The sequence below is a fragment of the Eriocheir sinensis genome, unplaced genomic scaffold (genome assembly GCF_024679095.1).
Source record: "Eriocheir sinensis breed Jianghai 21 unplaced genomic scaffold, ASM2467909v1 Scaffold3, whole genome shotgun sequence".
Taxonomy (NCBI): Eukaryota; Metazoa; Arthropoda; class Malacostraca; order Decapoda; family Varunidae; genus Eriocheir; species Eriocheir sinensis.
In genome coordinates this window covers 1,949,383-1,973,823 of record NW_026111609.1, presented here as the reverse complement: position 1 = coordinate 1,973,823, position 24,441 = coordinate 1,949,383, and the positions used below count along the sequence as shown (strand labels likewise).

Genomic DNA, 24,441 nt, shown 5'->3' with positions numbered 1-24,441 from the left:
CTTGTTTTCTTTTCTAGGGGTTGTTTCCTTTCTTTCCCTTTCACCTTCCTCTCATTCCTCAATTTTTCCCTCATTCCATGCTCTTTTTCTCTCCTTGTGTTCTGCCTCTTCCCCTTCTCCTTTCCCTCCTCTTCCACTTATCCACATCTCCCTCACCGTTCAGACATATTCGTGTAGATTCAGACCCTTTACCAGCCAGCCCCTTCCTTGTTTCATCTCGCTGGTTCTTCTCTTAGTGCGTTTCAGTCCCCCGCCCATCACTCTGTCGCCACCTCGTTTCTGTCTCATCACGCTAGGCTCCTCCTCGTCTTGGTTAACGTTGTCGCCTTACTCTGTCCCCTTTCATTAGTGTTAGTGTTAGGCTCAAGCTTCTATTTCACCAGTCTTCCCTAGTCGTGATTATTGTTGTCCGGCGTGGTCTGATCTGTCTTTCTTTAGCTCCTGTTTTGTACCATCTGTTTTCTTTCATTCACTTTCTCTTTTCTTTCGTTCCTGATTAAAAGTTCTCTCCCTTCCCTTTCTTTTCGTCGCTTTTGTTCCTGTTATCTTCCTTCCCTTTCTACAACTTCCCCCATTTCTCCCTTTCCTCACTCCGAACTCCTCCCCAGCACTCTCATTCTCCCTCTTCTTTTCCCCTCTCTTCCCTCCAATGCCTTCCTTCTTCGCCCCACACAAACCTCTACCTGACACTTTTCCTTCTTTCCTCTTCTCTTCTAGTACTCCTCCCACGCTTCCTTCCTCTACTCTACCCTCACCCCCATCTCACACCCTTCCCCTCTATTCCCTATTACTAGTTGTCCCCTTCTTCCACCCTCCCTTCCTCATCTCCACTTAAACCTGAAAATCCAACACCTCTAACTGTCCCCAAAATTAAGTAAAAAGTCAAGCAAGCCACAAAACTCTTAATAAATACTAACATGTTGCTTCAAAAATCTGGTGTTATTTTCAAACCCAAGTCACCAACATAAATAATAAACAGAGGACCCAATACAGAGCCTTGTGGAACCCCTTTCATTACAAAGGCCCAGTCAGGTTACTAATGATAATTTAAACTCAGTTATTTCCAATATATCAAACAAGCCTCAGTTCATTCCATTACTTTCCCCGCTATTCTGTGAGCCTTTCCTTTTCTCAACAGGCAGCATGATGTGAAAATATTGCATCAGTCTTTATTTACGGAAATGTACAGATACTACACTACCTAATGGCTTTTTACACTGCACAACTTACTTCTGTCTTATGTACACAGAGTTTGGCACAACACAGCAAGGCTCACACCGGCCTGGACGGCTGCACTTCCCGAGCCACTTGTGTTGGTCTGTCCAGCAGTGTTGAGCCTGCATGCTGTTCTCAGGTCCTTGGCGGCCTCTAGCTAGCAGCACAACCATCTGAAATATTACTTTGGATTAATAATGGGTATGTTAGGACTTACAGTAATGGGTACTTACTGTATGGCCATTCTTTTTAAACATTTTGGTGCCCAAGCTCACATATTTAACAAGGGTTTCATAAGCTTGGGTCATTCCCTGGAGTAGTAGAAAAGGAAGGCACTAGACTAGAAGAGAGCCAAGCAGAATTACCTTGACGCCCAGACACACAGCAATCACCAGGGTAGTTTTTCTTTCTCTGTATTAGTTTAGCCTTGTTCCTGTCTCCTCCACTGTTGAAGAGAAAGAGTGAAAGAGTGCACCAGAAGAGAGCCAAGCCATTACCTTGACACCCAGCAATCACCAGGGTAGTTCCTTGCCTTGTTCCTGTCTCCTCCACTGTAGAAAATAACGAACAAACAAAATACTGCACCAGAAAGGAGGAAAACAGTATTACCCTCTTGACACCCAGCAATCACCAGCGTAGTTTTTCTTTTTGTGCATTATTTTACCCTTGCTCTTGTCTCCTCTACTGTTGAAAAATAAAAAGTGAAAAGAGTGCACCTGACAAGAGAAAACGGAATCACCTCGACAAACAGCAATCACCCGGGTAGCTTGATGCCGTCCTGCTGGTAAAACTGTCCGTGGTGTGCATCGTTCATAGGGCCGAGGAGATGCAGATGTTGGCAATGCTCTGTGCCGGTGTGAGGGGAGCGTTGCGGCCACTCATATCCGTCTGCACCCAGCCGGGCCACACGCTGCCCACCAGGGTGTTGCTGTCCCTCAGGTCAATGCTCAGGAACTTGATTGCGTTGAGAGCCGTCTGGGAGGAGAGGAATGGATAGATTCATGGGAGGCGCCAAGTATAGTAGCCTATAACATTCTATGCAGTAAGGTCCTATAAAAAAAAAACATATATATCAGTGAAAGAGTTAAACATTACTTCCACTCTTTCATCCCCTACTAACTATGCAAGAGTTGACCAGTGGGCTGAATGGATAGCGTGGGCACCGCGTTCAGGACGACACGAGTTCAATCCCCGCCCGGTGCCAAGCTGGGATTTTTCAGCCGCCGCCGAGTGCCTTAAAAACTACCCACATGCTGTCCAGAAGACCACCTATCAACCCGGACTCTAGAGTCTAGGATTAAAGATGAGCTCTGGGACGGCAGCAAGAGCCAATGCAGGATGGCGCCACTATAAACACTCGCCTGTGCCAGAACAGGCTGGGCCGACCATCAGGCCCCACCGGGAAGAAGCCTACCGGCGCAATAGGCCACGACACAAAAAAAAATATAAAAAAAAATAAAAAATCGTTCATACCTTTCACTGGCAAACTCTGGAGCAGCATTGATTCCTCCTATTGTATTTCCTTCTCCCTATCACTTCATTTCTTTTGAGAGGCAAATAAAAGACACCGGACACTAAATTTGATCTTTTTTTAGAATATTTCTTCTCTTTGAGGGAATGGCACATTACAGGCAGTTTCCCAACTCTTCTGTTTTCACCTTGGTCTGTTTCCCCAGATGTAGACGTGTCGTCCATTCACAGGTGTAAGCAGGAGGCCTTGAGGACACATGTTGTTCATGTGTAATACTGCCCATGGTCTACACTAGTGCACCAAGCTTTGGGACACCTTGCTTCGTGCATCACGGTCACTGATCTTGTTTTTGCTGATGATGCTGTACATACTTTTCTCAGAATTACTGGAGGTTCTGATGATGGCTCTCAGTGTTTAGGACCTGTAGCTGCTGGGGCTGAAGGCCTCCTGGGCCAGAACCAAGGTCCAGGTGTTTGGAGGCTTTCTGGATGACACAGTTCAGTCTGTCCATGCATGTGGTGAGGATGTCCAAGTCCCCAGATGTTTCACATACCTTGGTAGCACAGTGCATGACAATGGTGGGTCTCACTAGGAAGTCACTCTTTTTGACCCTTCTTTTCTTGTATTAAATCAACTCTTTTATCACTCATTAATTACTCCATAAATGATCTCACCGTCTCGTATCCCTGGTAGCGTGATCCGGCTTAAGTTGTTATTGGAGACTGGTGTTCGGGGATAAACAAGGGAAAAAGAAAATATACATTTATTTAAAATTAAATGAAAGTAATTGCCTTACGCAATATTCTATGCTCAGACGATCATAACGCTGGCATATTCAGCAATGGATGCAACATATGACAAACGACAAGTCTTAAACATAATACTACAATATGTGCTCAGTTGTTGCCAATAATAATAACACTCGTCGTTCCACAAGCAGTGGTTTGTATCTCTCTGCTTACATCACAATCATTATGTACTCTCCTCACAATCCTACTACACATTCCTATAGTATAATCTTCAACAAGTCACGGAAGCACCAAATACCACACCCAGTGGTTTTACCTTTGCTTTACATCGCAAACAAATAATCACAATCCTGTCCCACTCACAATCCTACTTCACATCTCCTACATTATAATCTCCAGGACAATACAGTCGGTTTCCCTTAGATTCTCGAATTTCTACTCACGATTAAGATCACAACAGCCATTCTCGGCTGAGTGAGTAGCAGGTCTGCTTGAGGCGAGAACCAAGCTCGGTCTACCTATACCACTGATTTCTAGGCCACATTTTTCTTTGCTTTAGGCGGACTTACATCCTTGACACGCCCTTAATTTTCTACATAACCAATGGCCAATACTTCCTGTCACACCCATCTGCTCGCTCATTATGTTGTATTGTTTTACTTCTCCTGCTATTCGTGAGTCAGTCTTAAGACACTCCCTCAGTGATTTTTCTGTTAAATTATTGGCTCATAACATGTCGCCACGACTGACGTCACGGGTCAGAGTCTTTTTCAATGGTTGTTCACACTTTCTGACCACGCCTACTGGGTATCTGTTTTCTGTATCTTAGTTTGGGTATCTGTTTTCCTTTACCCTCGTTGTTTCCCCTCTTTGGTACTTGAGATGTTTACACTGTTATATATGTCACTTTTTTTGTTAGTGTTTGTCCTGTCAGATGTTTACACAGTTGTATATCTCACTCCTCTGTTTCCTCATCTGGGTCCTGACATACTTCCCCTTCCGGAAGATCTCGCCCGTGAGACCTCACAGGTGTTGGTGGAGAAGATACGCCTTGCAATGTCTGCAGTTGGTTCGAGTCTGGAAGTAGGCAGCGTCGTGCGTAGCGTAGGACAGGAATATTCCACGGCAGACGTTACCAGCAGTAGAACCAGGATCACGACAATGGCGAAGACAATCCACCAACGGATTACGGGTTGAAAGGGCTGATCCTGCTCGACCACATAATTTAGGGGCTGCAAGCCAGCTGTTAGCTCCTGTAGGGGGATGGACTCAGCACTGCGAAGAGAACCTTGCCGAAGCGTCAATATACCACTACCCGTCAAGCTGACAGTATGTCTGTTTACAGGTTATGGCATGTGAGTGTCAGAGTGATGGGGGAGGCAAGTGAACAGGTCCAGTAGCCAGGACCTTTTATAAACATAGGGGGAAATGTTTTCAAGACTATTGTGTGGCAGAGGTTGATCACTGACTCATGTTTCAAGAAAGCAGCCGATTCACAAGAGGCTGCGTGACTAGCCTCATTGTCGGGGCCTGTGGGAGGACAAACTAACATGTGGTTATTCTTGTTACAGTGTTTTATACTAGAAAGCATAAAATATATTTTCCTATTCTTACTGAAGGCAATACATCTTGAATCAACACTATACATAAGAAAGTAAGTGCTATTCTGCACAGAAAATGGAAGGGAGTCGATTCGAAAGACATCAAAGGTGTCATGCGGATCTCCTCGCAAAGGTTTGGTGAAATAGAAATTACGAGAATCGTGCAAAGCCGTTGTCCTGGAGGACACAGTTATTACATCCCTATATAGAGCTAAAAAATCAGGAATTGCAAGGCACAAAAGACCTGGAGGCCGAACCTAGGCTTCCTTTAATGTGCTGAACAACTGTTTGTTTCACATAATGGTTGGAGTTATGTATGTTTGCAGGGGAGCCTGCAGACTCACCTTTAAATCTTGTATATCTGGTCTCATGTGTCTCAATGCTAAGTCAAAATACAACAATGCTTGTAGGAGCTTTTTTCTCTTCCTAATGCCATAGTCTATACTAAAATGGCGCACAACTTGGTTCAATACATCTACAGCTGAATATAGCCTATTAAAGGCAGATTGCATGGCATGCATATTACTTAACGATGTTGAGTTTTCCATAATAAACATTTAACTATATAAAATCTTTCTCAGTTAATGACTCTAGTACTCTATTTTTCCATGAATAGCATCAACTTGAGCCTGGGTCGCGGTACCAAATAGGTTATTAGACAAGGATCCTCAAAAAAAAAAATTTTCCCGTTTTTTTCTTTTTTCTATAATTCATAGAATCATGCAGCTTGTTTTGAATAGTAGTCATCACATAGCCTAAAACTTTTTTTAGATGATGCAACAATAAACTGAATTCGTTTTCAAAATTAAAGAGTGTGTATTTTATTGCTTTTACAGCTGGATACTCAGGTGACATTTGAATAACATTTCAAGTAACGAAGCAGTTAAAATCCGTGCTTTATATAATGCAGCTAAAACATCTTCTGTGAAGCTAAACAGTACTATAGTCTCTGTCTGTGAGGACTATAATATAGAGAGTATGTTGGTGTGAAACTTTGGCCAGCACGTGTTGGGGACTCCTGTTGTGTCAATGAGTCGTACACCGAAAGAGTCAAATCAATCCGTGGTTTATTTCGTCATATTTCCGCTCAATTATTGCATTTTCATCCTTATACATTATTCCTGTTTTATATCGTATTAGTTTTGACACTACATTAAGCAACTCTTGTACCGTCGAAGAGCGAAGGCTGTATCTCTGCCGAGGTGGCTCTGAAAGTTTGGGAGTAACCTGAGAAGGTAGGGCCTGTGCATCAGCTGTTTATTGCTGTTGTTGAACGAACATTATTTAATGTGTCATGAGTAGCAGTCACCTCTCCACTACGAGTTATTATTTTCGGTAGAATTTTTCTCAGTGATTTCAGGGTTGAGCAATACAAAGAATAGATCAGTGTCTGTCTCTGGATTTAAAGGGTATGCTCGCCTAATCGTTGGACATTGCTGCACATCGATGCAGTCTTCATGAAGGACTTTTACTCTATCTGTGGGGACCGTTGAAATCTTACAAGTCCTAAGGTTTCTAATTTTTATCACTGATCTTCTCTATTACCCTGTAGGGTCCATCAAAAATAGGTTGCAACTTTTTATTTACTTTTTTCTGTGGTCTCGTTTGAGGAACACTGTCTCTAACGTTGATAGTTTTGATTTTGAAGCTTTGTATTTCTTTTCTATTTCTTCTCTACCTTTTTCAATGTAATCCTGGCATCTATCATAAACTTTATTTGCAACTGCAGCCATTTCCTCTTCATAGGAGTCAATATCATAAACTTTCCTTGCATTACATCCATTTCCTCTTCATGGGAGTAAATATCATAAACTTTCCTTGCAATTACAACCATTTCCTCTTCATGGGAGTAAATATCATAAACTTTCCTTGCAATTACAACCATTTCCTCTTTATAGGAGTAAATATCATAAACTTTCCTTGCAATTACAACCATTTCCTCTTTATAGGAGTAAATATCATAAACTTTCCTTGCAATTACAACCATTTCCTCTTTATAGGAGTAAATATCATAAACTTTCCTTGCAATTGCAGTCATTTCCTCTTTATAGGAGTAAATATCATAAACTTTCCTTGCAATTACAACCATTTCCTCTTTATAGGAGTAAATATCATAAACTTTCCTTGCAATTACAACCATTTCCTCTTTATAGGAGTAAATATCATAAACTTTCCTTGCAATTACAACCATTTCCTCTTTATAGGAGTAAATATCATAAACGTTCCTTGCAAATACAGCCATTTCCTCTTTATAGGAGTAAATATCATACCAGGGCTGCTGAATTTTTTTCTAACATAGTGTAGGGTACAGGAGGATCTCTAAAAATCCTCTCTCTGTCTCTCTCGATAAAATAGGGACTCCTTTATGGTGCGATAATACGCAGCATTATAGGCCAAGATGTCTATAAGTAGCATTATATCCCAAACGGACACATTTCCTAGAACATTCTCCTCAAAATGTTAACAACAGTATAATTTGCGCGCTTTATTATTCCATTCCCATTTGTATGGTAAGCCGTTATTCGCGTGTCGCACAGGTAGCTTCCAATTTATCTCCCGCATCACGGAATTAACAAACACTGAACCTTGACCTGTAACAACTGTCTGAGGAACACCGTGTACACAAACAACATCCACGTACAACGCCCTTGCCATTTCGCGGGCTTCCTTACTTCGTAAGGGCACTATAATCAAATACCTTTTAAAAACATCAACTATGGGCATTACGTATCGAACCCCATTGTCCGATACACCCATGGGACCCAAAAGGTCCATGTGTATTCTTCCAAAAGGAGCGGTGACGTCTGGATATTGCCGCCAAGGAGCAGGGTGCAAGTTCCCAACTCACTTTTAAAACGACTACCATGACGCACTTCCTTACATTATTTTCTACATCCCGTTTCATTCCAGGCCAGAAAGCGAACTTTCTACACCGACATAACGTAACTTTGGTTCCTCCGTGCCCTGCAGTGGCGACGAATGAGCCAGAGTTATCGCCTTGGAAATACTTGGGGGGTAGAACCACCACCTTAGTGGCTTCTCCGTACGGACTCACTAAAACACATCATTTATTTCCACCTGTAACTCTGACAGGGGCGGCATCTCACATTATGCCCATCTTCAACACAATAAAACATAATTTCCACCTGTACCTCTAACAGGGGCGTCTTCAACACAATATAACATATTTTCCACCTGTACCTCTAACAGGGGCGGCATCTCACATTATGCCTTTTTTCTCTGAGTCTTTGCTCAATTTTTATTCATGGGGCTTCCTTCTTTTAGCAAACTTATATGCTGGCTGCTCATCATGCAGCTCACTAATCTCCTGAATACTCCAGTCAAGTGTGTGGCCAATACACTCACTATTCAGGTCCATACATATCATACATTTTATTTTCTCATCTTTCGGCGCCTGTTTCTTTTTCTGCACTAGTGCAATACCTTGCCCCTCATTATCCACATGTTCCACGGTTTTTGTCGTAACCCATAAATTACAGTTAAAGCCTCTCGTTCAACTATACTGTTCCGCTGTTCTGCCGTATTCAATTTCTCACAAAAAAAGATACAGGTCTTAGTTTATCATCATTATCCTGTTATTGCAATACTCCACCAGTATTGTAATAGGATGCGTAGAGTGACTGTACCAAGCATTCTATCCTTAAGGGCTGAGAACGCAATTTTTGTTTCATCCGTCCATATGAGTGGAGTTTTAATTATTTATTTATTTATTTTTTTTTTTTTTTTTTTTTGTGTACCTTTCTTCCCTTTGTAAATCTTTAGAAAAGGAGCAACAATTTGTGAATAATTTGCAATAAATTTGCGATAATAATTAGTCAATCCAAGAAATGACTGTAAATCATGAACAGTTTGGGGGGCCAGGACGTTTTGTATGGCCTCCAGCTTGCTAGACTGAGGTCTTATTCCCTCTGAGCGGATGGCATGGCCCAGGTAATCTACTTTGTCCTTAAAAAAGTTACACTTCTCCATCTTAAGAGTCAGTTTGGCTTCCTTTAAGCGATCCAGAATTTGTTCTAAGTTATCTGCGTGATTAGAAAATATATCGCCCAGGATAATTATGTCATCAAGGTACACCTGAACCTTGTTACCTAATAGTCCTGTAAGGACAGTGTTTATTATTTTCTTGAAGCAGGACGGGGCTGTTTTAAGGCCAAAGGGGAGGGAAGTAAATTCCCAATGTCCTGCTGGAGAAGAAAATGCCGTCTTTTCTCTGCTGATTTCATCTAGGGAGATTTGATGGTAACCCTGTTTCAAGTCTAGGCATGAAAAAAGATTACTATCTCCCAATTGATCGAGTATGGTAGTTATATTAGGGAGTGGGTATCGGTCGTCCCGTAGTGTTTTATTAAGTGCCCGGAAGTCCAGACAAAGTCGTAGTACTCCATCTTTTTTTTTTTTTTTTTTTTTTTTTTTGCACTGGGATAAGTGGGGCATTATAGGGTGATCGCGAAGGGCGAATCACACCCTGTTGCTGGAGCGATATAAGTTGTTTATTTACTCTGTCATGATAACTGATAGGAATGTTATATGGACACCTGTACACTACTTCATCAGTGTTTTGCTTGATGGTGCTTAAAAAAATAGGGCGTTACTGTTAATGGTTCTTGTTCTGTGGAAAACACTGTTATATATTTATCTATTAAGGACTTTAAAACCTGATTCTCTCTCTTCACTTGGGAATTTAGCGTCAACAATTTGATAGAGGCTTTTCTTCCTTACTTCAAGCTCTGCGGGCTTCAAGTCTGTTTTAGATGTGTCAGCGGTCTGTACACTAGATACTTGTGGCAGATCAGCGTATTGCTCATGAGTGACAGGCTTCACAAATCCTAACGTTGTATTATCATCTATCTTTACACTCACTTTCAATATTCAAATACGGCACAGTGACATAAGATCTTTGATTGTCAGATGAAGGGGTTAACTTAACTATCCCTGAGCACAAGACTCTAGCCTGAGGAGTACTAACACAAGGCTCAAATGAAGCTTCACTTGCCTGTAGTTGCGTCACTAGCGTTATGTAACCTGCAACAGATGCATGCAGTTGCAAAGGTTCCGCTGCTTGGCAACGTACGGCCTTATTTTCAGTGAGACCTTCTTCATTTCCATCTACATTTAGCTAAGATCCTTCACCTCTAGATATAAGACATATTTTTCCTGGCATAATTGTATGGTTTCCCCTTCTATTATCAGTTTTAAGCTTCGTTCTTTTGTTCCTCATTTAGTTGCAATGTTTTCAAAATAATCTCGTGCTACACGACAAATCAGTACTCAACATAATATGAGTCGGCAAATCTACATCGCGTGTTATCAATAAGTCTTGAAACTACTTTTCCTTCCATATTAACTTGTCTTTTACCGTCATTTTCAATATGGTATCTTTGCACAGAGACAATATTCACGGGTTTCGCTTCACAGTTATTTACTGCGAGCCCTAATTCTTTAATAAATTCATCCGTTAAAAACTCACACACGCTCCTGTTTCTAGGAGCGCTGCCACTTTTGCATATGTGTTATCATGAGTAGTGCGATCTGCCTAACAAAGTTACTCTTGAGCTATGTTAATTATAGCCTTCTTTTCATTATTTTTAAGGTCACTCCCTTGTTCGTTATAGCCTTCATCTTATTATATTAAAGGTTACTCCCTTGTTCGTTATAGCCTTCATCTTATTATATTAAAGGTTACTCTCTTGTTCGTTATAGCCTTCATCTTATTATATTAAAGGTCACTCCCTTGATCGTTATAGTCTTCATCTTATTATATTAAAGGTCACTCCCTTGATCGTTATAGTCTTCATCTTATTATATTAAAGGTCACTCCCTTGTTCGTTATAGCCTTCATCTTATTATATTAAAGGTTACTCTCTTGTTCGTTATAGCCTTCATCTTATTATATTAAAGGTTACTCTCTTGTTCGTTATAGCCTTCATCTTATTATATTAAAGGTCACTCCCTTGATCGTTATAGTCATCTTATTATATTAAAGGTCACTCCCTTGTTCGTTATAGCCTTCATCTTATTATATTAAAGGTTACTCCCTTGTTCATTATAGCCTTCATCTTATTATATTAAAGGTCACTCCCTTGATCGTTATAGCCTTCATCTTATTATATTAAAGGTTACTCCCTTGTTCGTTATAGCCTTCATCTTATTATATTAAAGGTCACTCCCTTGATCGTTATAGCCTTCATCTTATTATATTAAAGGTTACTCCCTTGTTCATTATAGCCTTCATCTTATTATATTAAAGGTTACTCCCTTGTTCGTTATAGCCTTCATCTTATTATATTAAAGGTCACTCCCTTCTTCGTTATAGCCTTCATCTTATTATATTAAAGGTTACTCTCTTATTCGTTATAGCCTTCATCTTATTATATTAAAGGTCACTCCCTTGTTCGTTATAGTCTTCATCTTATTATATTAAAGGTCACTCCCTTGATCGTTATAGTCTTCATCTTATTATATTAAAGGTCACTCCCTTGTTCGTTATAGCCTTCATCTTATTATATTAAAGGTTACTCCCTTGTTCGTTATAGTCTTCATCTTATTATATTAAAGGTTACTCCCTTGTTCGTTATAGCCTTCATCTTATTATATTAAAGGTCACTCCCTTGTTTGTTATAGTCTTCATCTTATTATATTAAAGGTTACTCCCTGTTTTGTTCTTCGCTCATTTTCCGTTTTTTCCACTGCAAGTGTGCATATTTATTTATTTCTTTATTTATTTTCATTTGTTTATTTAATGTTATTTGTAGTAGATAACTGAGGGGGGCACTACTCTGGCCTCCTCTTCCTCTGATTCTCTTACTTCACACATTTATCTTAATACTTCACACTATTGTCCATATGCTTCATTTTTTTTTTATTCATGACTTTTTATCCATACCTCACACTTTTCTTAGTAATTCACATTTTTTCTAGATCATATTCTACACTTCCTACCTGTGGGGTCGCGGGTTAGGCCTTTATAAAGTCACTCTATGGCTGCATGCCCGCCGCGGCACACCACCACTCTGTGAGGCGTAGAGCCTTGTGCTCCCCTCCATCCTGGGGTAACAATCCTAAAACAAACAAACCTGGGAGGCGGGACGCTGCCGCTGCCTGTCACCTGACACCCTCTCACTGATGAGTGGATCGCGGCGCGGGTGGAGAGAGACTGCCCATCCCTCTCCACTCCACCCGGGGAAGGAACTCATGAATTCTAGGTTGTGAGTCGCGTGTGCTACCCATTGCACTACAGAACAACAGTGGTTGGCCAGAGTTTCAACCACCATATCGTCAAAGTCCATGTCCTCCGGAAGAACCATTAATTATATAATTAAATCGTCACTATTATTTCCGCCACTTAAAACGAGCAAAGCTTAATGAAAATAAGAGGCGTTTTCTCGTCAGAGTAAATTAAACAAAAGCACTGTAAGCATATGTCCCTATTTATCCCTATACCGCTGCCGCCAGTTTTGGATCCTTCTTTTCTTGTATTTTAATTTTTACTTTTATATTTAATTTACATTAGCTTGTATTAAAACAACTCTTTTATCACTCATTAATTACTCCATAAATGATCTCACCGTCTCGTATCCCTGGTAGCGTGATCCGGCTTAAGTTGTTATTGGAGACTGGTGTTCGGGGATAAACAAGGGAAAAAGAAAATATACATTTATTTAAAATTAAATGAAAGTAATTGCCTTACGCAATATTCTATGCTCAGACGATCATAACGCTGGCATATTCAGCAATGGATGCAACATATGACAAACGACATGTCTTAAACATAATACTACAATATGTGCTCAGTTGTTGCCAATAATAATAACACTCGTCGTTCCACAAGCAGTGGTTTGTATCTCTCTGCTTACATCACAATATTTAAGTACTCTCCTCACATCCTGATAACACATTCCTATAGTATAATCTACTACAATTTCACGGAAGCACCAAATTATACCACACCCAGTGGTTTCTACCTTTGCTCTACATCGCAAACAAATAATCACAATCCTGTCCCACTCACAATCCTACAACACATCTCCTACATTATAATCTCCAGGACAAAACAATCGGTTTCCCTTAGATTCTCGAATTTCTACTCACGATTAAGATCACAACAGCCATTCTCAGCTGAGTGAGTAGCAGGTCTGCTTGAAGCGAGTGCAAGGCTCGGTCTGCCCATATCACTGTTGTCTAGGTCACATTTTTCCTTGCTTGAGGCGGAACTACATCTTTGACACGCCTTCATTTTCTACATAACCAGTAGCCAATACTTCCTGTCAACAACCATTGGCTCGCTCATTATGTTATATTGTTTACTTCTCCTACTATTTGTTATTTCACTCTTAAGACACTCCCACAGTGACTTCTCTTTTCAGTTATTCGCTTAGAGCATTCCGTCACACCGCACGTGACATGTTAGAGTCCTCTTGAATGGTTATCCACACTTCCTGACCACGCCTACTGGGTATCTGTTTTCTGTATGTGGGTCTGGGTATTTTCCATAACCTCTCAGTAGTGTTAGTGCTGATCAGTTGTTTACAACTTTGTATATCTGACTAATTGCTTACCTTCCCTCTCCTATCATATTTACAATTCTTGTCTCCATATCTCCACTCGGTATTTGCCTCTGATTGGGGTCACTTTTAATTAACTGTGCTGCTATGGTCGTCTTCTGTTTGTCCATATTCTGGGTCCCAACAATGGGCAACTTACCCCAAAGGCACAGGGGGCCTCTTACCCCGGCAACTCATATATACACAAAATGTCACCATCTTTCCTACAAGTAAGTAGGCAGAGTATAATCACATGCAATATGGTCTAGACATCTTAGAGCACCTATCCATAGCTATCAGGCTAACTCTACAGTTCTTTGTCATTAATTAGGTATCATTAAAATCACTGAAAACTTACAAGAAACTAGTCAAAAAGAAGAAATGTCCCCTTGTGGCCAGAGCAACTGTCCATTGTTTAGTCCAGTAGTTCCTGTGAGCACAGAGAGTTGGCATTGCCTGCTTGATCATGTGACTGCTTGAGAAAAGAAAGAAAGAAAGACAAAACCAAGGGGGGCCTTTCACCCCAGGGGGGCATCTTACCCCACCTTACCCGACTTTGTAGTACTTCGGTGTGCTTCGGGGTGTTTCGGGATGCACTTCCTAGTAGTTCCGTCGTTGTTCGGTGTTAATCGGCGTACTTCGGGACGAAAATTCGGCTGCTTAGAGATACAATTCGTAGTCCTTCGGTGTAAATCGGGGGTAACTCGGGGTACTTCAGCGTGACTCGGGGTGCTTCGGGGAGAGAAGTACACGGAATTGGGGCCTGTTTCTCTCCCTAACTACGCCGAATTGACTACTACGAAGTACACCGAAACACTACAAAGTACTATGAAGTACACAGAAACACTACGAAGTACTATGAAGTACACCGAAACACTACAAAGTACTATGAAGTACACCCAAACACTACAAAGTACTATGAAGTACACCGAAACACTACGAAGTACTATGAAGTACACCGAAACACTACAAAGTACTATGAAGTACACCGAAACACTACGAAGTACACCGAAACACTACAAAGTACTATGAAGTACACAGAAACACTACGAAGTACTATGAAGTACACCGAAACACTACAAAGTACTATGAAGTACACCGAAACACTACGAAGTACTATGAAGTACACCAAAACACTACGAAGTACTATGAAGTACACCCAAACACTACAAAGTACTATGAAGTACACCGAAACACTACGAAGTACTATGAAGTACACCAAAACACTACGAAGTACTATGAAGTACACCGAAACACTACGAAGTACTATGAAGTACACCGAAACACTACGAAGTACTATGAAGTACACCCAAACACTACGAAGTACTATGAAGTACACCAAAACACTACGAAGTACTACGAAGTACTATGAAGTACACCGAAACACTACGAAGTACTATGAAGTACACCAAAACACTACGAAGTACTATGAAGTACACCGAAACACTACGAAGTACTATGAAGTACACCGAAACACTATGAAGTACAGTCATCCCCCGCCGTTCGTGGGTATTTCGTTCCCGGACTTTGGCGCGATGCGCGAAACCGCGAACGGCGGGACTATAACCCTATGGGAAAATATGCATTTGGGGAAGTCACCTCTGACACGTCATATAAAACATGTTTTTTTCGTTCCCAAAAGTAGCCCAATTTGCGATAAGTAGCCCAATCTGGCAACACTGCAGTGTGGCGGCGCGTGAATTTTTTTTTTTTAGGATAATGTTGCTATGAGAAAATCTCGACCAATAGCAGTCGTCCCTGAGTGAGCTGCTGGCCAATAGGAAAGCAAGACGTCACAGTCTAACCGTGACGTCACTCAGGAGCAACCTAAAGGCGGTGTCACACTAGCACTTTTTCCGTCGTTTTTCTGAAAATCGTCGATATCTTGGCTGCGGCCTGTCACACACAAACGGTGTTTCGTCTGAAACTTTCCGTCGGCACAGACCATGGGAATGTAGACAAACATGGAGTCCACGCTGCGGCAAAGATACGCTGCTCTGAACCTAATACTGTGTATTGTGAGACTTAGACGAGCTAAACAAGCCAAAAAGCGTGCATGGATGCGCTCATGGTTGGCTCGTCGGGAAAGAGAAAGTGTGTACCACAGGCTGTTAAAAGAGCTGAGTTTAGAGGATCATGAGACTCTGAAGAATTGGATCAGGTTGGACAAGAGCCAGTACCACAGACTTCTGGAGTTAGTGACACCTCTTATTGCCAGAAGTGACACCAGGATGAGGAAGGCTGTCACTGCAGGAGAGCGTTTGAGACAGGTTGAAGCCACGCGGAAAGTCTCGGTCTTGGTCTTGGAAATGTAAACAAAGGCGGAAATTTGCAGGCGGAAACGATCCTGATCGTCTGACAAATTCATGCGATAAGTTCATGCGGAACGATGAAAAATCGACGGAAATGGCATTAATCGACGGAAAAAGTGCTAGTGTGACACCGCCTTAACGTCCATTGCCCCGCCTCCCTCCTCTCTCCCTTCCCCCCTCCCTCCTCTCTGCCTTCCTCCCTCCTCTCTCCCTTCCCCCCTCCTCTCTGCCTCCCTCCCTCCTCTCTGCCTTCCTATTTAGCGTCAATGCATCCGCGTATACGCGAAACTGGGGCCGCGTATAAGCGGGGGGGGGTCACAATTAGTTGACCGCGAATACGCGAAACCGCGATGGGTGAGACCGCGAACGGCGGGGGGTGACTGTACTATGAAGTACACCGAAACACTACGAAGTACTATGAAGTACACCGAAACACTACATAAGAACATAAGAACATAAGAACGTAAGGAGTCTGCAAGAGGCCGGTTGGCCTATACAAGGCAGCTCCTGTACACTCAACCCCACCTTACCTCACCATCCATGGCTTTATCTAACCTCTTCTTGAATGTATCTATGGTATTGGCACCCACAACATGGCTCCCAAGCCTGTTCCATTCGTCCACCACTCTATTGGTGAACCAATTCTTGCCTATGTCTTTGTTGAATCTGAATTTGTCTAACTTAAAACCATTGCCACGCGTCCTACCTGGCTCTTTCACTCTCAAAATTTTATTGACATCCCCTTTATTAAATCCCTTCATCCATTTATAAACTTCGATCAAGTCTCCTCGCAACCTTCGCCTTTCTAGAGAGTGTAGATTTAACTGCTTTAGCCTGTCTTCATAAGGCAAGTTTCTCACCCCCTGAATCATCTTTGTCATCCTCCTCTGTACAGATTCTAACATCTTGATATCCATTCTATAGTAGGGGGACCAGAACTGAACTGCATAATCGAGATGAGATCTAACTAGTGCTAAGTAAAGTTTGAGGATGACTTCAGCGCTCCTATTGCTCACGCTCCTTGAGATGAAACCTAGTACTCTGTTTGCCCGATTTTGAGCCTGAATGCATTGAGCCCTAAGACGGAGGTCAGCGCTCACTAGGACTCCTAAGTCTCTCTCACGCCCAGACCTGCTTAGAGGAGTGTCATTTAAGGAGTAATTGTGTAAGGGTTTATTCCTACCTACACTCAAAATGCTACACTTCCCGACATTGAATTCCATCTGCCACTTCCTCGCCCAATCATATAGTCTGTCAAGCTCATCCTGGAGAACGGTAGCGTCGCTGTCTGATTGGATTACTCTACCGATCTTGGTATCATCTGCGAACTTACTGACATCGCTACGAAGTACTATGAAGTACACCGAAACACTACGAAGTACTATGAAGTACACCGAAACACTACGAAGTACTACGAAGTACCATGAAGTACACCCAAACACTACGAAATACTATGAAGTACACCAAAACACTACGAAATACTATGAAGTACACCCAAACACTACAAAGTACTATGAAGTACACCCAAACACTACGAAGTACCATGAAGTACACCCAAACACTATGAAGTACTATGAAGTACACCCAAACACTACGAAGTACCATGAAGTACACCCAAACACTACGAAGTACCATGAAGTACACCCAAACACTACGAAGTACTATGAAGTACACCCAAACACTATGAAGTACTATGAAGTACACCCAAACACTACGAAGTACCATGAAGTACACCCAAACACTACGAAGTACCATGAAGTACACCCAAACACTACGAAGTACTATGAAGTACACCCAAACACTACGAAGTACTATGAAGTACACCCAAACACTACGAAGTACTATGAAGTACACCCAAACACTACGAAGTACCATGAAGTACACCCAAACACTACGAAGTACCATGAAGTACACCCAAACACTACGAAGTACAATGAAGTACACCGAAACACTACGAAGTACTATGAAGTACACCGAAACACTACGAAGTACTATGAAGTACACCCAAACACTACGAAGTACAATGAAGTACACCGAAACACTACGAAGTACTATGAAGTACACCGAAACACTACGAAGTACACCGAAACACTACGAAGTACTATGAAGTACACCGAAACACTACGAAGTACTATGAAGTACACCGAAACACTACGAAGTACTATGAAGTACACCCAAACACTACGAAGTACAATGAAGTACACCGAAACACTACGAAGTACACCGAAACACTACGAAGTACTATGAAGTACACCGAAACACTACGAAGTACTATGAAGTACACCCAAACACTACGAAGTACAATGAAGTACACCGAAACACTACGAAGTACTATGAAGTACACCGAAACACTACGAAGTACACCGAAACACTACGAAGTACTATGAAGTACACCGAAACACTACGAAGTACTATGAAGTACACCCAAACACTACGAAGTACTATGAAGTACACCGAAACACTACGAAGTACTATGAAGTACACCGAAACACTACGAAGTACTATGAAGTACACCCAAACACTACGAAGTACTATGAAGTACACCGAAACACTACGAAGTACTATGAAGTACACCGAAACACTACGAAGTACACCGAAACACTACGAAGTACTATGAAGTACACCGAAACACTACGAAGTACTATGAAGTACACCGAAACACTACGAAGTACTATGAAGTACACCGAAACACTACGAAGTACTATGAAGTACACCGAAACACTACGAAGTACTATGAAGTACACCGAAACACTACGAAGTACTATGAAGTACACCGAAACACTACGAAGTACTACGAAGTACCATGAAGTACACCGAAACACTACGAAGTACTATGAAGTACACCCAAACACTATGAAGTACTATGAAGTACACCGAAACACTACGAGAAGCACACCCAAACACTACGAAGTACTATGAAGTACACCGAAACACTACGAAGTACTATGAAGTACACCCAAACACTATGAAGTACTATGAAGTACACCGAAACACTACGAAGTACTATGAAGTACACCGAAACACTACGAAGTACTATGAAGTACACCGAAACACTACGAAGTACTATGAAATACACCGAAACACTACGAAGTACTATGAAGTACACCGAAACACTACGAAGTACACCGAAACACTACGAAGTACTATGAAGTACACCGAAACACTACGAAGTACACCGAAACACTACGAAGTACTATGAAGTACACCGAAACACTACGAAGTACTATGAAGTACACCGAAACACTACGAAGTACACCGAAACACTACGAAGTACTATGAAGTACACCGAAACACTACGAAGTACACCGAAACACTACGAAGTACTATGAAGTACACCGAAACACTACGAAGTACACCGAAACACTACGAAGTACTATGAAGTACACCGAAACACTACGAAGTACACCGAAACACTACGAAGTACTATGAAGTACACCGAAACACTACGAAGTACACCGAAACACTACGAAGTACTATGAAGTACACCCAAACACTACGAAGTACTATGAAGTACACCGAAACACTATGAAGTACACCGAAACACTACGAAGTACTATGAAGTACACCGAAACACTACGAAGTACTATGAAGTACACCGAAACACTACGAAGTACTATGAAGTACACCGAAACACTATGAAGTACTATGAAGTACACCGAAACACGCCGATTTCTTATCAATTCGGGACGGCTTCTGAATTTTGGGGGAAAATTTGCGCATGTTGAAATTTTTCTCCCGAACTGATTTTGAACCCGAATTGACGCCGATTTGATTCACGAAGTACTACGAAGCTCCCGAAGCTAGCCGAATTCAACCCGAATTTGAAAATTTCAAATTCGGGACCAATTCGGGCTCTGTGGGACCGGGGGGTTATGAAGAAAGACTGGAGAAATTGGGACTTACGACACTGGAGAGAAGGAGAGAGGGGAACTAATACAGGATACAAGAGGGATTGGAGAAATTGGACGGAAGATTTAGTGGTATGTGACAGAAGTGTGACAAGAGGGAATAGTAAGAAATTGAAGAAGAGCGACCGAAGGAGACGTCAAGAAATACAGTTTTCCATACAGAAGCACAACAACATGGAACGGACTTGACGAGGAGACTGTGTATGCAAAAACGATTCATGAATTTAAAGCCAAACTGGATAATAAGCGTTATAGAGACGGGACAGCACGAGCCTAATACGGCTCTTTTCCTGTATTTCACAACTAGGTACACTAGGTAAATGCCTAATAGTAATACTAATGTACGAATTGTGAAATAAAATGGAAGTAGATAACAAGTCCCCTTATGCAAGAGTTAACCAGCATCTCCATTCTTTCATACCCCTTCACTGGTAAACTCTGGAACAGCCTTCCTTCTTCTGTATTTCCTCCTGCCTAGGACTTGACCTCTTTCAAGAAGTGTACCAAGACACCTCTCCACCCAAAACTGACCTCTCTTTTGGCTACTCTGTACTTTCTACTTTTGTGGAAGCGGCGAGTAGCGGGCTTTTTTTTGTATTCTTTTTGTTGCCCTTGAGCCGCATCCTTAGATGTAAAAGAGAGAGAGAGAGAGAGAGAGAGAGAGAGAGAGAGAGAGAGAGAGAGAGAGAGAGAGAGAGAGAGAGAGAGAGAAAAGGAAGATGCATGAGAGACATTACACCAAAATAATAATTAAAAAAAAAAATGCTAACCTAACTTAAGCTATTCCAGAGTGAGTATGGTCACAGAAACTCGCCTTGCAGCTCTCGCTAGCTTTCTCACTTTCTGTGTGCCCAAGTACTTACACAGCAGCAGCAAAATCAGCCCCCTAAAAAGCCCCAAACCAGCCCGTTCTTAAACCCATAGCGACCTGACGACTCCTTCTCAGCCCCTTTCCTTCCCCTCTAGTCCTTTCAGCCCCTCAGGCACCGAAATCAGCCCCAAAAATTACCCAACACTTTTTTTTGTCTCTCAGCACTGATAGTAGCCTTACAGTCTTATCCCTGCCCTCTCGCCCCTAAAAACAGCCCCTTCAGACCCCAATCAGCCACAATCACCCACCTCTTAGATCGGCGAGGGCTACTCTGTCTCCTAGGCTTGGGTGACCCGTACTTGATCTTGAGGTTGCAGGCGGGTTCGATCTTGGTATAGGTTATGTCATGCAGCTCAGCCTGGGACAGTCCTGGGTTAGCTTGGAGGTGGAGTGTGACGCACAGACGCAGCTCCTCGGGAAGTTGCCAGTGACGAGACTCCGAGGGTGACCGAGATCTTGACCTATGGGGTAAGGGAGGGGTTAGGAGGGGAGTTGGGGGGATGGGTGAAGGGAGGGGAGGAGAAGGAAGGAAGGGAAAGGAAGGGGGAGGTTGAAGAAGAAAACAAATAAGAAAAAGAAAATATATGAAAAGAAAATTTATATTATAAAGAAAGAAAAAAATATAAAGAAGATGAGGAGGAGGAAAGGGAGGAAGGGGAGGGAAGAAGGAAATAATTATAAATATGAAATAGTTAAAAATAGTAAATAACTAAAATATAATAAATAATATATATATATATATATATATATATATATATATATATATATATATATATATATATATATATATATATATATATATATATATATATATATATATATATATATATATATATATATATAAACTGTGTAAGTATCTCTCTCTCTCTCTCTAAATAGGTATTGACGTCACGGTCAAGTAAAACAATGGATCAGGTCACCAACCACCAATGGATCGGTGGTTGAGCAACAGACAACAAAGAGTAGTGATTGACGGATTTAACTCAGAGTGGGCGCCTGTCACTAGTGGCGTCCCTCAGGGCTCGGTCCTTGGCCCAGTGCTCTTCATTATTTACATCAACGACGTGGATGTTGGACTCAATAACCGCATTAGTAAATTTGCAGACGACACAAAGATTGGTAACTCGGTTATCACTGACGAAGACAGGCAAAGCCTCCAAGAGGATTTGCACAAAATTTCAGCTTGGTCGGATAGATGGGAGATGCCCTTTAACGTAGACAAGTGCCAGGTCCTTCAAGTTGGAACGAGGAATAAGAAGTTCGAATACGAAATGCGCGGCGTTAAACTCAAAAGCGTTCAATGCGTCAAAGACTTGGGGGTCAAAACCGCGTCAAACCTCAAATTCTCACAGCAATGCATCGATGCAGCAAATAAAGCGAACAGAATGTTGGGCTTCATTAAAAGAAACTTTGTATTCAAGAATAAAGATGTAATACTTCCGCTCTACAACAGTTTAGTCAGACCCCACTTGGAATATGCGGTACAGTTTTGGTCTCCCCACCATGCAAAGGATATTGCTAAATTAGAAGGTGTTCAACGTCGGGCAACGAAAATGATCCCTTCCTTGCGCAACAAATCCTACGAAGAAAGGCTTTCTATCCTTAACATGTTCTCTCTTGAGAAACGTCGCCTCCGAGGAAAATTGATCGAATGTTTTAAAATACTTAATGGTTTCACGAATGTAGACAGATCAACATTGTTTATGATCGATGACAGTCTGCGCACGAGGAACAATGGCGTAAAACTCAGATGTAGACAAGTAAATTCAGATTGCACCAAATTTTTCTTCACCAACGTTGTAGTGCGAGAATGGAATAAGCTTCCACCATCAGTGGTCCAGTGTAACACGATTGACTCCTTCAAAAATAAGCTCGACCGTCACTTCCTTCAACTTAATATCAACTAGAGCAGAAATGCAACGTTTTGGAGTCTTCTGATTAATGTAAAATCACTTAGGTTTAAGGACAGACCACCAAGTCTGGACCATGGGGTCTGTGTGGTCTGATTTTCTATGTAAATCTCTCTCTCTCTCTCTCTCTCTCTCTCTCTCTCTCTCTCTCTCTCTCTCTCTCTCTCTCTCTCTCTCATTTTCTTATATTGTCTTTCTTTTCTTCTATGCCTCTTCTAACCCTTCCTCCTCCTCCTCCTCCTCCTCCACAGCTGTGCTTCCTACGTCTTCTCTTACGGGAGTCCCGATGCTGTAAGGAATCCACTTCTGTGTCCACTCCAGACAGCTGGTATCCACTCTTAGGGGTCAGGTTGTGGACGGTGGCTGTGTGACCTCCGACCTGCATGTGGTGACCTGTTGTGACCTGCACACGTTGTGGTTCATCTGACCTGTGGATGTGGGGACTGTAATTTTTTTTGGAGAGAGAGAGAGAGAGAGAGAGAGAGAGAGAGAGAGAGAGAGAGAGAGAGAGAGAGAGATGCGTATGATGCCCTCTAGCCCCCCAAAAAGCTGCCAAAAGTACAGGCCTGAGATGAAATGTGAAAAAGGGCGAGTTGAAGGGAAAAAAAAAAAAAAAAAAAGACATTAGTCAGGTTACATTAGGTTACATTAGGTTAAGTTAGTTTGATTTAATTTGGCATGCTCAGATTAAGTGTGGAAACGAGGGGTCGTGGGGTTCAAAGTTTCCCATTAAGGAGGTTACGTTAGGTTAAGTTAGTTTGATTTAATTTGGCATGCTCAGATTAAGTGTGGAAACGAGGGGTCGCGGGGTTCAAAGTTTCCCATTAAGGAGGTTACGTTAGGTTAGGGCAGTGTGACTCCTTGACTGGGGATTTCCTACCAGAATACCTCACCAAGCTGCAGGAATGGACCAAAACTGTCTGCTACAATTCAATGAAGAAAAATGTAAAGTCCTGCACCTTGGGAGGGGATATCCAGCACACCAATACCACATGGGAAACACTCAACTATCCACCACAGAGCCATAGTAAGACCTGGGACCATATGTTACCAGGCTACCAGTGAAGGGATATCCAGCACACCAATACCACATGGGAAACACTCCACTATCCACCACAGAGCCAGGGAAAGACCTGGGACCATAATATGTTACCAGGCTACCAGTGAAGGGATATCCAGCACACCAATACCACATGGGAAACACTCCACTATCCACCACAGAGGCAGAGAAAGACATGGGACTATATGTTACCAGGCTACCAGTGAAGGGATATCCAGCACACAAATACCACATGGGAAACACTCCACTATCCACCACAGAGCCAGAGAAAGACTTGGGACTGTATATGACCAGGCTACCAGTGAGGGCAAAATCCTTGCCAACCACAGTGGACGGGTTAATTCAGAATGCTCAGATTAAATTCGAAAACAAGGGGGATCGAGAATAGATTTTAATTGAGAATAGATGGCGCCACTATAAACACTTGCCTGTGCCAAGATGGGCTCGAACCGACCACCAGGCCCATAAAAAAGAAAGCCTAACAGCACTGTGGGCTCGGGCGTACAAATAACAAATAAAAAAAAATAATAAATGCGAAAACGATGGGGGAGTCAAGGAAGTCTGTTCGATAGGTTACGTTAAGTTAGTTTAAAAGTTTTTGGCTTGCGGTGTAGCCAACCAAAGTTAACCTATCCGCTGCGATTGTCAGGGACTTTGCCTTCACTGGTAGCCTGGCAACATATACTCCCAGGTCTGTCTCTGTGGTGGATAGTGGAGTGTTTCCCATGTGGTATTGGTGTGCTGGATATCCCTTCACTGGTAGCCTGGTAACATACACTCCCA

The 24,441-nt window shown here is 42.0% G+C and overlaps 2 long non-coding RNA genes across 6 annotated transcripts; one reads left to right on the top strand and one right to left on the bottom strand.

Annotated features, from left to right (window-relative positions):
- Positions 1–1,155: 1,155 nt before the first annotated feature.
- On the bottom strand, positions 1,156–23,024 carry LOC126991558 (uncharacterized). 2 transcript variants are annotated; one of them, XR_007745640.1, is made up of 5 exons: positions 22,875–23,024; positions 20,937–21,149; positions 1,955–2,190; positions 1,581–1,660; positions 1,156–1,388 (listed from the first exon to the last, which is right to left on the bottom strand). It is a non-coding gene; the product is annotated as an uncharacterized LOC126991558 (long non-coding RNA). The 2 variants fall into 2 exon arrangements; XR_007745639.1 differs by lacking the exons at positions 1,955–2,190; positions 20,937–21,149; positions 22,875–23,024 and having other exon boundaries at positions 1,581–1,942.
- On the top strand, positions 10,407–11,703 carry LOC126991559 (uncharacterized). Of its 4 annotated transcripts, none has more exons than XR_007745641.1 (3): positions 10,407–10,779; positions 10,912–10,999; positions 11,569–11,703. It is a non-coding gene; the product is annotated as an uncharacterized LOC126991559 (long non-coding RNA). The 4 variants fall into 4 exon arrangements; XR_007745644.1 differs by having other exon boundaries at positions 11,613–11,656; XR_007745642.1 differs by lacking the exon at positions 11,569–11,703 and adding an exon at positions 11,305–11,403.
- Positions 23,025–24,441: the final 1,417 nt, after the last annotated feature.